The following is a 10,342-nucleotide window of genomic DNA, read 5'->3' as shown; positions in this document are numbered from 1 at the left end:
CACCAGTCAGCATCCTCCTATTGGCTATTAACCTCATGGGTAGATTTTCCTGCTGATTTTTCAAGGGATAAAGAGGTTGAATTTCCGCCATGTAGGATCCCATAATGTTGTGGCTGGATATTATTTTGTAGGCTTAATCTAAGCCACAATCTCCATGGATACTCAGTTGGCTGGTTGGATAGTTTTGGATGGATTATTTTGTTTCCTATTTATCTTTTATCGCTATCTTGGTCCATGGCCTACCCTCTTAATCCTACCTAGAGGTGTTCATTTGGGTCATTGAGTAGATTTCGAATTAAATATTTCGAGTTAATTTGAAATCGGGTTGTGTTCATATTGATTTATTCATAATTGTAAATCATTTTTGAATTTAGGTCAAATTGGGTTCAGTTACAATGTCAGATAAATTTCGGATAATTAGTCTGTTTTGAACACCTCTAATCCTACCCTATTTTGTATTAGTTTGGTTATTTAACCTGAATATGGGACTTGTCTTATGAATAGAACACCTTATACAACAATTTGTAAAAAAATTTATTTGTCCACAAAAAATAGTAAGAGACATATAGTTTTTTTTGAAAAAAGGAAAATTGTCAAAAATAAATCAATATTTGCTTAATCCCCAAAAAATAAAACCAACTATTATTTATTTTTAAATAGATCCCCTTGTTGACATTATAAATTCAACTATTGTTTACTTCTAATTACTTGACTTATAGATAAGGTTTATTTTAAGCAAATATACCAAATATGTGAAATTATTTAAAAATAAACAATATGCAAGTTTATTTTCTGCGAATTGAGCAAAATTTGGTTTGTAAGTGACAATTTTCCCTAAAAATGTAATGAAAAGGTAATATTACCTGCATCAATACATACAAATATAAGACTACTAAACTAGTATAAAACTCGTGCAATACACAGATTTCTTAGTATGAACTATGAAGATATATATAAAAATAATTTTCAAAGATACGTAATTTATAAATATATTATACACCAAAGATATGTATATAATATTTTAGGTGTGATAATATATTTCATCATCTTTATAATTTACAAATATGTGACGTAAAATTTTCAATGACCAAAGGTACGTTTAGGTATAAATAAACCAACAACAATTATAATTGTCTGCGATTCTTATTAATCTCTAAAGAAAAAAACAAATACACATGAAACCACTTTTCTAAAACAAAAAGTACTCATTTTCTGGGTATTACATACACAAATGTCGTCGGAAGTATCATGTATGCAATGGTGTGTACTCATTCCGGAACAGCACAAGCGGTAAGCATGGTAAGTAGATACAAGGGTAAGCCGGGGAAACGACATTGGGATGCGATAAAGTAAGTTCAGATGTATGCCTGAAGTTTGGGTTAGACAAAGCCAGGCTGATTAGTTATTGTAATTCCGATTATGCGCGTGACCTATATGGAATAAAGTCGACTACAAGCATGGTAAGCATGGTATTCTACTATTGAATTGTATGGCCGCCACACGCAAGCATAGTCACTACTCACTTTCTTACTTTCCTTCCTCACTTCTTCATTAATCATCTTCTTTCAATTTTAAAACACACTCTCATAACTCACCTTCGTTCTTAATTAATCTTCACTGTTCTTCATTTCTCATCTTCTTTCAATTTTCAAACTCACTCTCAACTCACCTTGGTTCTTCAATCTTCACCGTTTGAGTCTCAGAACTCAGTATTCAGTATTCAGTATTCAGTACTCCTCAATCCTCACAGTATGCTTTTTATTGATTTTTTCAAGATATTTTTTGTTCTTTAATTTGTTTTTTCTTATTCCTTATTTTTGGTTCCTTGTTATGATTTTTCTTGTTATAAGAGTGCTTGCATCATTTTATTCTTATTTTTTGATCTTGATCTTGTTTTTTTGATTCTTATCGTTTTAGATCATGATTTTGGTTTCCTGTTTTTTTAAGTATTTTGGGTCTTGATTTTCTAGGTTTTTTTTCATTCTTATTTCGTTTTGTGTAATTTCATGTTGAAAAATGATCACTTTGAATTTTATGTCAATAATTTAAGTTTTTTTTTTATTTTTTGGTTGTTTTTTAAGGAAATTTCGACAACTGAAGAGTGGATACAATTATAAATTTGCAAGGAATATATGGAGATTACCTTCAAACAAGAAGAATCTGAATTGAAGTCTTGAATTTGAAAGCCAAATATTTAATTAGTAATATCTCCTATTTATCTAAAATGTCTCATTAACTTTATGCACTCTATCCAATGCACTTATTCGATTTTTAATATATCGAGTTATGTATGATGAAAAATTATAAAAAGTTGATATTAACAATCTTTACATTAAAACGAATCAAATAAGATCTCACATGACTATGTTAACTTATAGATTAATAATACTCAATATGCAATTTAAGAGTAATAGATAAATAGTGTCCCAAAAGTAAATGGGAGATTTTAGATGAATAGGAGGTAGTATAATTGTTTTTGACGTCTTGAAATTGAAAACTAAATATTTGTAGTAATCTAATAATTAATCATTTTTGCCATTGGAAAAAAATTGTCACTAATATTCTGCCAAAAATGTTAATCGTGTATTCGGTGTTCCGACCCGATTTATCTGGGTACCCGAATTGGGCCGGGACACGGGCCTGTTAAAATTGGTACCTGACTAACCGGGTACCCGGCGTTCCAGGTACTCGAAATACTGAGTACCCGATTATGAATACCCCTAGTCCCTATATGTTATAAATAGGCCTAAACACATAGAATTAGACTAATGCTTCCTTAACTACCTCTCTCTTTACAAAAACTCTTCTTCTCTTATTCTCTATTCCTCAATTGTAATCATCATCATCTTTGTATCTCTATTCAAGAACCTTTGAAGAAGCAATAAGACATATAAGCTAGGACTGTGGACGTGACTCAATTAACACTACTAAAAAATACGGAGCTTTTCAACAGAAAAACTATGGATGTTATATTTTCGACGCTTGACGAAGCGTCTAAAAAACTGCAGTTACAAATTTTCGACGTTTTTTCCAGTGGATGTTATATCTGTTTTCCGACGCTTTTTACTGTGGGGAAAAAGATTTCCCGCCTTAAATCCATACTACAATTTCACGTTTTTAGACGCTTTTTTGTGTGGAAATGCTGAATTTTTATACGCTTTTTCATGTGGATAGTGCTTAATATTTTAGACGCTTTTATACGTCTAAATGAAAATAAACCCTTTAAAGCCCTTGATATCTAGATATATGCTTTAGACATTTACATGCGTTGAAAATGTATTTATTTTCCATACTATATTAAATTCATCAAACATACATAATTACTAACGAATATCATACCAAATCAATCATATCCACAAAAGTATTAGCATTTGATATTCATATACGCACATACATTCGTTGATGTAGCTTTGACCTTAAGTTGTTGTAGCTTGGTCAAAAAAGTCCAAACAACATAGGTGCCTAATTTGATCAATATTCACATACACATATATATATTCATCGATGTTTAAGAGAGTAAAATTTAAAAGTTAAAAGTTTGTCAAAAGTTGAAGGCCTGCAAAATTGTTTTTATTATGTTGCAATTTCCACTCTAGTGTCAAGACCTTTGCAAAAGATAATTTGTTGGTCATAATATGAACATCAGCTGCAAAAATCTGCAACAAATCAAACAAAATGCACAAACTTTAGCCAAAATACTTACTCCCCGTTTGTGATTCAAGGCCAACAATTATTTTCAAATATGGGATTATCTTAATTACCAAACTCCCCATGAATATATAAAACTTTATATAAGTCATTATCATATCTACTTCATCCAACTGCAAGCAAAATTGCACATAACATAAAAAAAACTAGAAACTACACTTCTACCATAAGCACTAAAAAGTAATATGAAAAAGATTCGATGGATGGTAAAAATAATAATGATTTTTACTTGTCCTTTAATTTTGTTGTAATTGATCTAAGACTAATGCAAGTTGAGTGAGAATTTTTTGATTTTGAGCTCTTAATTCTTTAACTTCTTCATTTTTTTTCAAAAGTTAGGAAGTAACCTCATTATTTCTTTTTTGTAATTGGGAAATAATCTCATCATTTTTTCTCATGATTTCACGATGATGAAAACTGCAGTGACAACGAAAAGATGAGAATGTGTCATAATTATAAATTAAAATTAGACAAGGAATTAAATTAAAAGCAAAGTAAAAATATATAAACAAGATCAAATAAAATTAACATAGGAGAGCAACCACTAAGAGAGATCAAATAGATTATCATATCTAAAAAAACACATGAATAGTTGATTTCATCAAACTTCAAACAAGTCCCTAGGCTTAGTTTCAACTACATGATTCCAACCATTTTTTGATAAATCTTTAACATAAAAAACTGGTGTTGCTTGACTAGAAATAATAAACGGCTCATCCGTTAGATATCGGCCCGTGTGAATCAACTTTGAGAAGCTCACTCGAGTTCTAGAACCAATATATTCTATCCTAGTTACTATGTCTACCCAATCACAACGATACACCACGACTTTATAGGATCCAAGGTAGTCAATTTCAAGTATATCTATTAATCTTCCATAGTACTTATTTCCATCGGCTTCCACCATGACACCACTATTTTGAGTTTTACGAGTTCTTTTACTAGCACATGTCTTGAACTTGAAACCATTAATCATATGACCCTTCATTCTTCTAACATATGGACTTGGACCACATGCCAATGCTATCAACAATCTTCCTTCGGGATTGGCCTCATTGATATTTGGTACCTATGTAAAATATATTGTTCAAGTGGATGAATCAATACAAAGTATAAACATTTACATTTAGTTGGTAAAATTTCTTAATCGGTAACCTGCAACTTTGACCAATCTGGAAATTCCTCTAACTTCCATTTAATCACCAAATCATTAGTAACAGTAAATCATTAGTAACAGTAATTCTATGATTTTCCCTTTGCTTCTGAGATAAGAATTCTCTGCGATTAAATAAAAGTAATATATGTGTTACAATAGTTCAAATGGGTTCAATAATATGATACCTAAGTTAAGCACTTACCTTTCAAATGGTTGAAGTAACTCTTGAAATTGTGTTAGCACATAATGATGTATTTGCATCTTGCTCTTATGGTTCAAATTAATCACTTTCACCTCCCCAACTGGCCGAACACAAGCATTGAACAAATAACTAGATCCATTTTCATTATCATCATCGTTGCGAGGTGGTCGATTGAAGAGTGTTTCTACGCCATCTAAATATCTAGAGCAAAAGGTAATTGTTTCCTCAAGAGTATAACCCTCTGCACTAGAACCTTCTGGTTGAGCTCTATTTCTCAAAAAGTTTTTGAGATGGGCTAAGTACCTATAAAAAAGAATACATTGTTATTAATAAAAGTAATAAGTTTTAAAAAGAGGCAGGAGTGCAATGTCAAATTATGTATACGTTTCAATTGGATACATCCATCTATAATGAACAGGTCCTCCGAGCTTTACCTCCTTGACAAGGTGAATTAACAAATGAACCATGATAGTGAAAAAAAGGAGGAAGGAATTCAATTTTCATTCAACACAAGACATCTATTATCTTGGATTGTAAAGCATCAAGATAATTAGGATCGATTTCCTTTGCACAAAGAGACTTAAAAAATGATGATAGATCATCAACAAGATCAATAACTGTGGAGGCTTGAGATGATTTCAATGCTATTGGAAGGATATCTTGCATTAATATGTGGTTGTCATGACTCTTAAGATTCATAAGCTTCTTGTTGAAGTTCACACATCTTGAAAGGTTTGAGCCTTATCCATCAGGAAATCTAATACTTGCCAAAACATGTAGAAATGACTCTTTACCTGCCCCAATCATACAATATGGGGCGAGTGGCATGATGAATTCATTGTCACTATGACATTGTAGCAAAAAATGTGGCTTCACGTTTTTATTTTTAAAAAACATGCGAGCAAATTCATCTTTACTTTTTCCATCCATGTTCATCAAAGTTCCAAGTGGATTATCACACACATTTTTCTCTATATGCATGACATCTAAGTTGTGACGAAGAATATTATGCTCCCAATAAGGAAGGTCAAAAAATATACTTCTCTTAGTGTAAAGAATCTTAGGATCATTGACATCAATATCACTTATGGACTGTCGTTTTCGTCTTTTACATGACTTTTGAATTTTCCCATACTCATGCTCTAAAATTTGTTGCTCTCTTAAAACGTCAGAGCCAGTCATAGGTGAAGGAGCACTACCATGTTCTTCAGTCCCATCAAAAAAACTAGTTTGAAATCTAAAAGGATGATCCCTAGGTAACCATTTACGATGTCCTACAAAACATATTTTATTTCCGACTCGAGTAGAGGGTGTTGAGTAATTACACTCTGGACAAGCATTATAACCCTTAGTACTCCATGCTGATAACATGGCATAAGCTAAAAAGTCGTTAATTGTCCACATTAAAGCTGCTTGAAGTTTGAAATTCACATTAGTGTACGATCAAAAGCATTGACGCCTTTCCACAACAATTTCAACTCATGTATCAAAGGACGCATATAAATGTCAATATTATTCCCTGGCCCTTCCTTGCCAAGAATGAGCATCGACAAAATAAATGAAAATGGCTTCATACACAACCATGGAGGTAAGTTATAAGGAATTAAAATTATTGGCCATGTACTATAGGTTGTGTTCATTAGACGATAAGGATTGAACCCATCACTAGCAAGACCAAGCCTAACACTACGAGCATCATTGGAAAACCCTAGATATCGGACATTAAATTCCTTCCATGCTTGTCCATCAGCCGGGTGTCTAAGAACTCCATCGTCATGTCTACATTCATCATGCCATCTCATATCCTTAGATATCTTAGATGACATATACATCCTTCGTAATCTAGGAATCAAAGGAAAATATCCCATCACCTTTGCTGGAACCTTACCCTTATTTGTTTCACTCTTCCATCTTGAGCAAGAACATTTAGGGCAAGAATCCTTCCCCGCCCTCTCACTCTAATATAATGTGCAATCATTAGGGCACGCATGGATCTTTTCATATCCCAAACCTAAGTCCATGATCAATTTCTTGGCTTGGTAGTATGAAGAAGGAAAATTTTTTATTGTGGAAATGCATCAAGTAAAAGATCAATCAACATTGAGAATGATTTATCCGGCCACTTAAACAAGCACTTAAGGTGAAAAAGGTGCAAGATGAATGATAGCTTTAAAAAATTAGTACAACCTTCATAAAGAGGTTCATTGGAAGCTTCATAAAGCTTACTAAATTTGACTTCTTCAAAAGAAGAGTTCACATCAAGTTGTTGTGTAGGAAATTCATCAGATTCACATTGAAATTTAGGTTCCTCTATTATCTCATTAGCTAACCCCTCATCATTATGTTCACTACCAAACTCATAGTCACCTAAAATATTTGACCCAAAAGCATCTCGAAGTAACCCCGATATATCATCTTAACCTAAGTTTTTTTATTCATTGGAAGCTATAAATGGAATTCCTTTTTGATAACACACATTCTCCACAACAGGTCCATGAAATATCCAATCCTTGTATTCTTTATAAAACCCTTTAAACAAAATATGTCTTTTAACCTCCTCTAGTGGTAAGATTTTTTTCTATCAATTTGACACTTGCAACAAGGGCATCTAATGAAACCATTTTGTGTCCCTTTCTTTGCAAATTCCATAAAGTCACTAACCCCCTTCATATAAGCTTCTGTATTTCTTGGTTTATTTATCCAACTCTTATCAATATATTGAGACATCCTATGCATATTATATAATAGTAAGATTAAAAACTTCCATATGCATACAACTAACATATAGATGATTAATCACTCTAACAAATCAATCTCAATTAAATCATTGCATAATTGAGTACAACCCGTAAAGATATAGACTTTGAAGCACAAAAACATGAAAAACCCCAAATACTATTATCATGAATAATTAAACTATAAGTGCAAGCATAGACTACCACAATTTAACACATCACATGAATTTGAAGAAAGAACCTCAAAACCTATTATCATGAAGAATCAAACTATAAACATGTAGCTTTGGTGCAGGCCATATTCGGGCTGGTTTGAGTAATTTTTCAACCATGAAAACTCCACAATTTAACCCATCACAATATCAAAACAAACTCCACTTAAAATTAAAAGCCCTAACACAAAAAAATCAATAATTTACAATAAATTTACAAGAAAAAAGAAAAAAATATATACCTGTACAACAATTTACAAGAAAAATATACCAGTACAACAATTTACAAGAAAAAAACGAAAAAAAAAAAAATAAAAAACGTAACTGCAGCTACAGGACCGCCGGTTTCAATGGAGGGGATCGGAACTGCTACAGGAAATTTACAGTCAATAATTTACAAGAAATATACCAGAAAAAAGTAAAGAAAAAACGCCCAAACACAATTTAACACATATAAAGGGCTGGTACAGAAATTTACAAGAAAAAAAGAAAAAAAACTCAGAAAATGTACCTGCTATGGCGCGCTGCTGCGGGTACGGAGGAGACTGCTACAGGCCGCCGGTTTTAATGGAATGGAACTGCTACAGGACCGCCGGTACAAGGGGGATAGATCTGCTCTGGGCCGCCGGAGAAGGGAGTTGCTGTTAGGGATTAGACCAAGTTACTGTGTGCGTGAGAGGGAAAAGGAGAAGGGAGTTGCTGCTAGAGCATTATTATTGGTGATCTAATTCAAGTTCACGTGACCAAACTATGAGGAAAATAATAATAATGATCTAATATTAGGTTGGTTAGGGAAAAGATTGGGTAAAATGGTCTTGGGGTGACCCGTTCTGGTGAACGGTCATCTCATTCTTTTTCAAAAAATTTCGCCACGTGTCGCGTTCTGATTGGGCGTTGAAAATTAACAGCCTCCCCCCTCTGACACGCGTGCAGCTACAGGCCACTTGGCGGCTTCTGATTGGGTGAGAAAAAATACCCGTTTTTTGCCTTTAACGGCTATTTTCATATTAAAATAATTTTAAAAAAAAATTATACCAACGGTCATATTTTTTCGAGATCTATAAAATGAGACCCATATTGATATTTTTTGACATAATTTTTTTTTACATATTTTGTTCATATTTTCCTACTTTTTTTGTTTAAAAAAATACCAAAGTAATCATTTCAAAAATCCCCCAAAAAAATATGAATTCAAATAACCCAAATTATGGAAGAAATCCATGTAAAAAAAAAACCAAGGAAAAAATCTTCTTACAATCAAAGTGCTCAAATTTGTGTATTTATTTTATGTATGTGCATTGTAATATTTATTTGAAGTTAACGAATTTTTATTAAATATTAAAAAATATTTATTAAAAATTATATTTATATTTATATTTATTAAAAAATATTATTTTTATTAAAAGAATAATTTTTTTAATTATAAAATAGTAAATCTATTTTAATCAAATAAAAAATTATATTAACTTTGTACATGAAAATATTATTATAAAAAAATAAAGATAAATGTTAGATAAATTAAGGGAGATAAATTATGGTGGGGTAGAAAAAAAGTAAGAAAGAGAGGATGATGACCTTTTAAAAGAGGTCATTGTTAATAAAATTAGGTTGAAAGATGAAATTTTAGGAGAGAGAAAAATTGTGAAATAGTATCATGACCTTTTTTTGGGTCATGAGTAAGGATGCCCTTAGGGTTAGAACATAGAAGCGGGTTTTTGAAATTTTTAGGAACTTGAAGAGGCGGTTTTTTTTATGTTTTTTTTAAATTTTTTGAACGCTTTTAATAATTTATTTCAACGTATTTAAATGTCGAAAATAAAACGTCTAAAAGCTCTGTTTTTTTTAGACGGTTACTCAACTGTTTAAAATAATGTGTCTAAAAACTCCATCTTTTTTAGTAGTGTAAGGGTGAACCACGTACATCTTTGTGTCGGTCTTGATTGCATTTTGATTGATTTAGTTTGTGTTCTTGTTTGGGTTGTCTAAGAATTTGTTTTGGGTGTAATTGTGCAAGGTGTTCTTGAGACTTAAACTTTTGATCTTTTGGGTATAGGGGTGAAATTCATCAAAAACCTTTGACTCTGAATATTATGATAGTAAAAAAAAATCTATATGCTAATAGTTAAATTCTTCAAAAGCAATAATATTTAATAAGAAAAAAGTTACATAAAAAAAATAGCAAGAAAACATTAAAGAAATTGAATTAAAAACAATAAATGAATAACATAATTCAATTGGTAAAAAGTATTGATGTAAATAAAAATAATTTCCAGAAGTAATCAAAAAAACTAAATCCCGAGATTTCAAAATTGAAAGAAACCCTAAAGAA

General features: G+C 31.6%; 1 long non-coding RNA gene across 2 annotated transcripts; it reads right to left on the bottom strand.

The window, feature by feature from the left end:
- Positions 1 to 3,932: 3,932 nt before the first annotated feature.
- On the bottom strand, positions 3,933 to 8,846 carry LOC130806668 (uncharacterized). 2 transcript variants are annotated; one of them, XR_009040339.1, is made up of 4 exons: positions 8,525 to 8,846; positions 8,339 to 8,379; positions 5,067 to 5,369; positions 3,933 to 4,986 (listed from the first exon to the last, which is right to left on the bottom strand). It is a non-coding gene; the product is annotated as an uncharacterized LOC130806668 (long non-coding RNA). The 2 variants fall into 2 exon arrangements; XR_009040338.1 differs by lacking the exon at positions 8,339 to 8,379 and having other exon boundaries at positions 3,936 to 4,986; positions 8,525 to 8,760.
- Positions 8,847 to 10,342: the final 1,496 nt, after the last annotated feature.

This window comes from Amaranthus tricolor, chromosome 2, assembly GCF_026212465.1.
Source record: "Amaranthus tricolor cultivar Red isolate AtriRed21 chromosome 2, ASM2621246v1, whole genome shotgun sequence".
NCBI lineage: Eukaryota > Viridiplantae > Streptophyta > Magnoliopsida > Caryophyllales > Amaranthaceae > Amaranthus > Amaranthus tricolor.
Note: the sequence above shows the minus strand (reverse complement) of the source record. Positions and strands in the feature narration are given on the sequence as shown.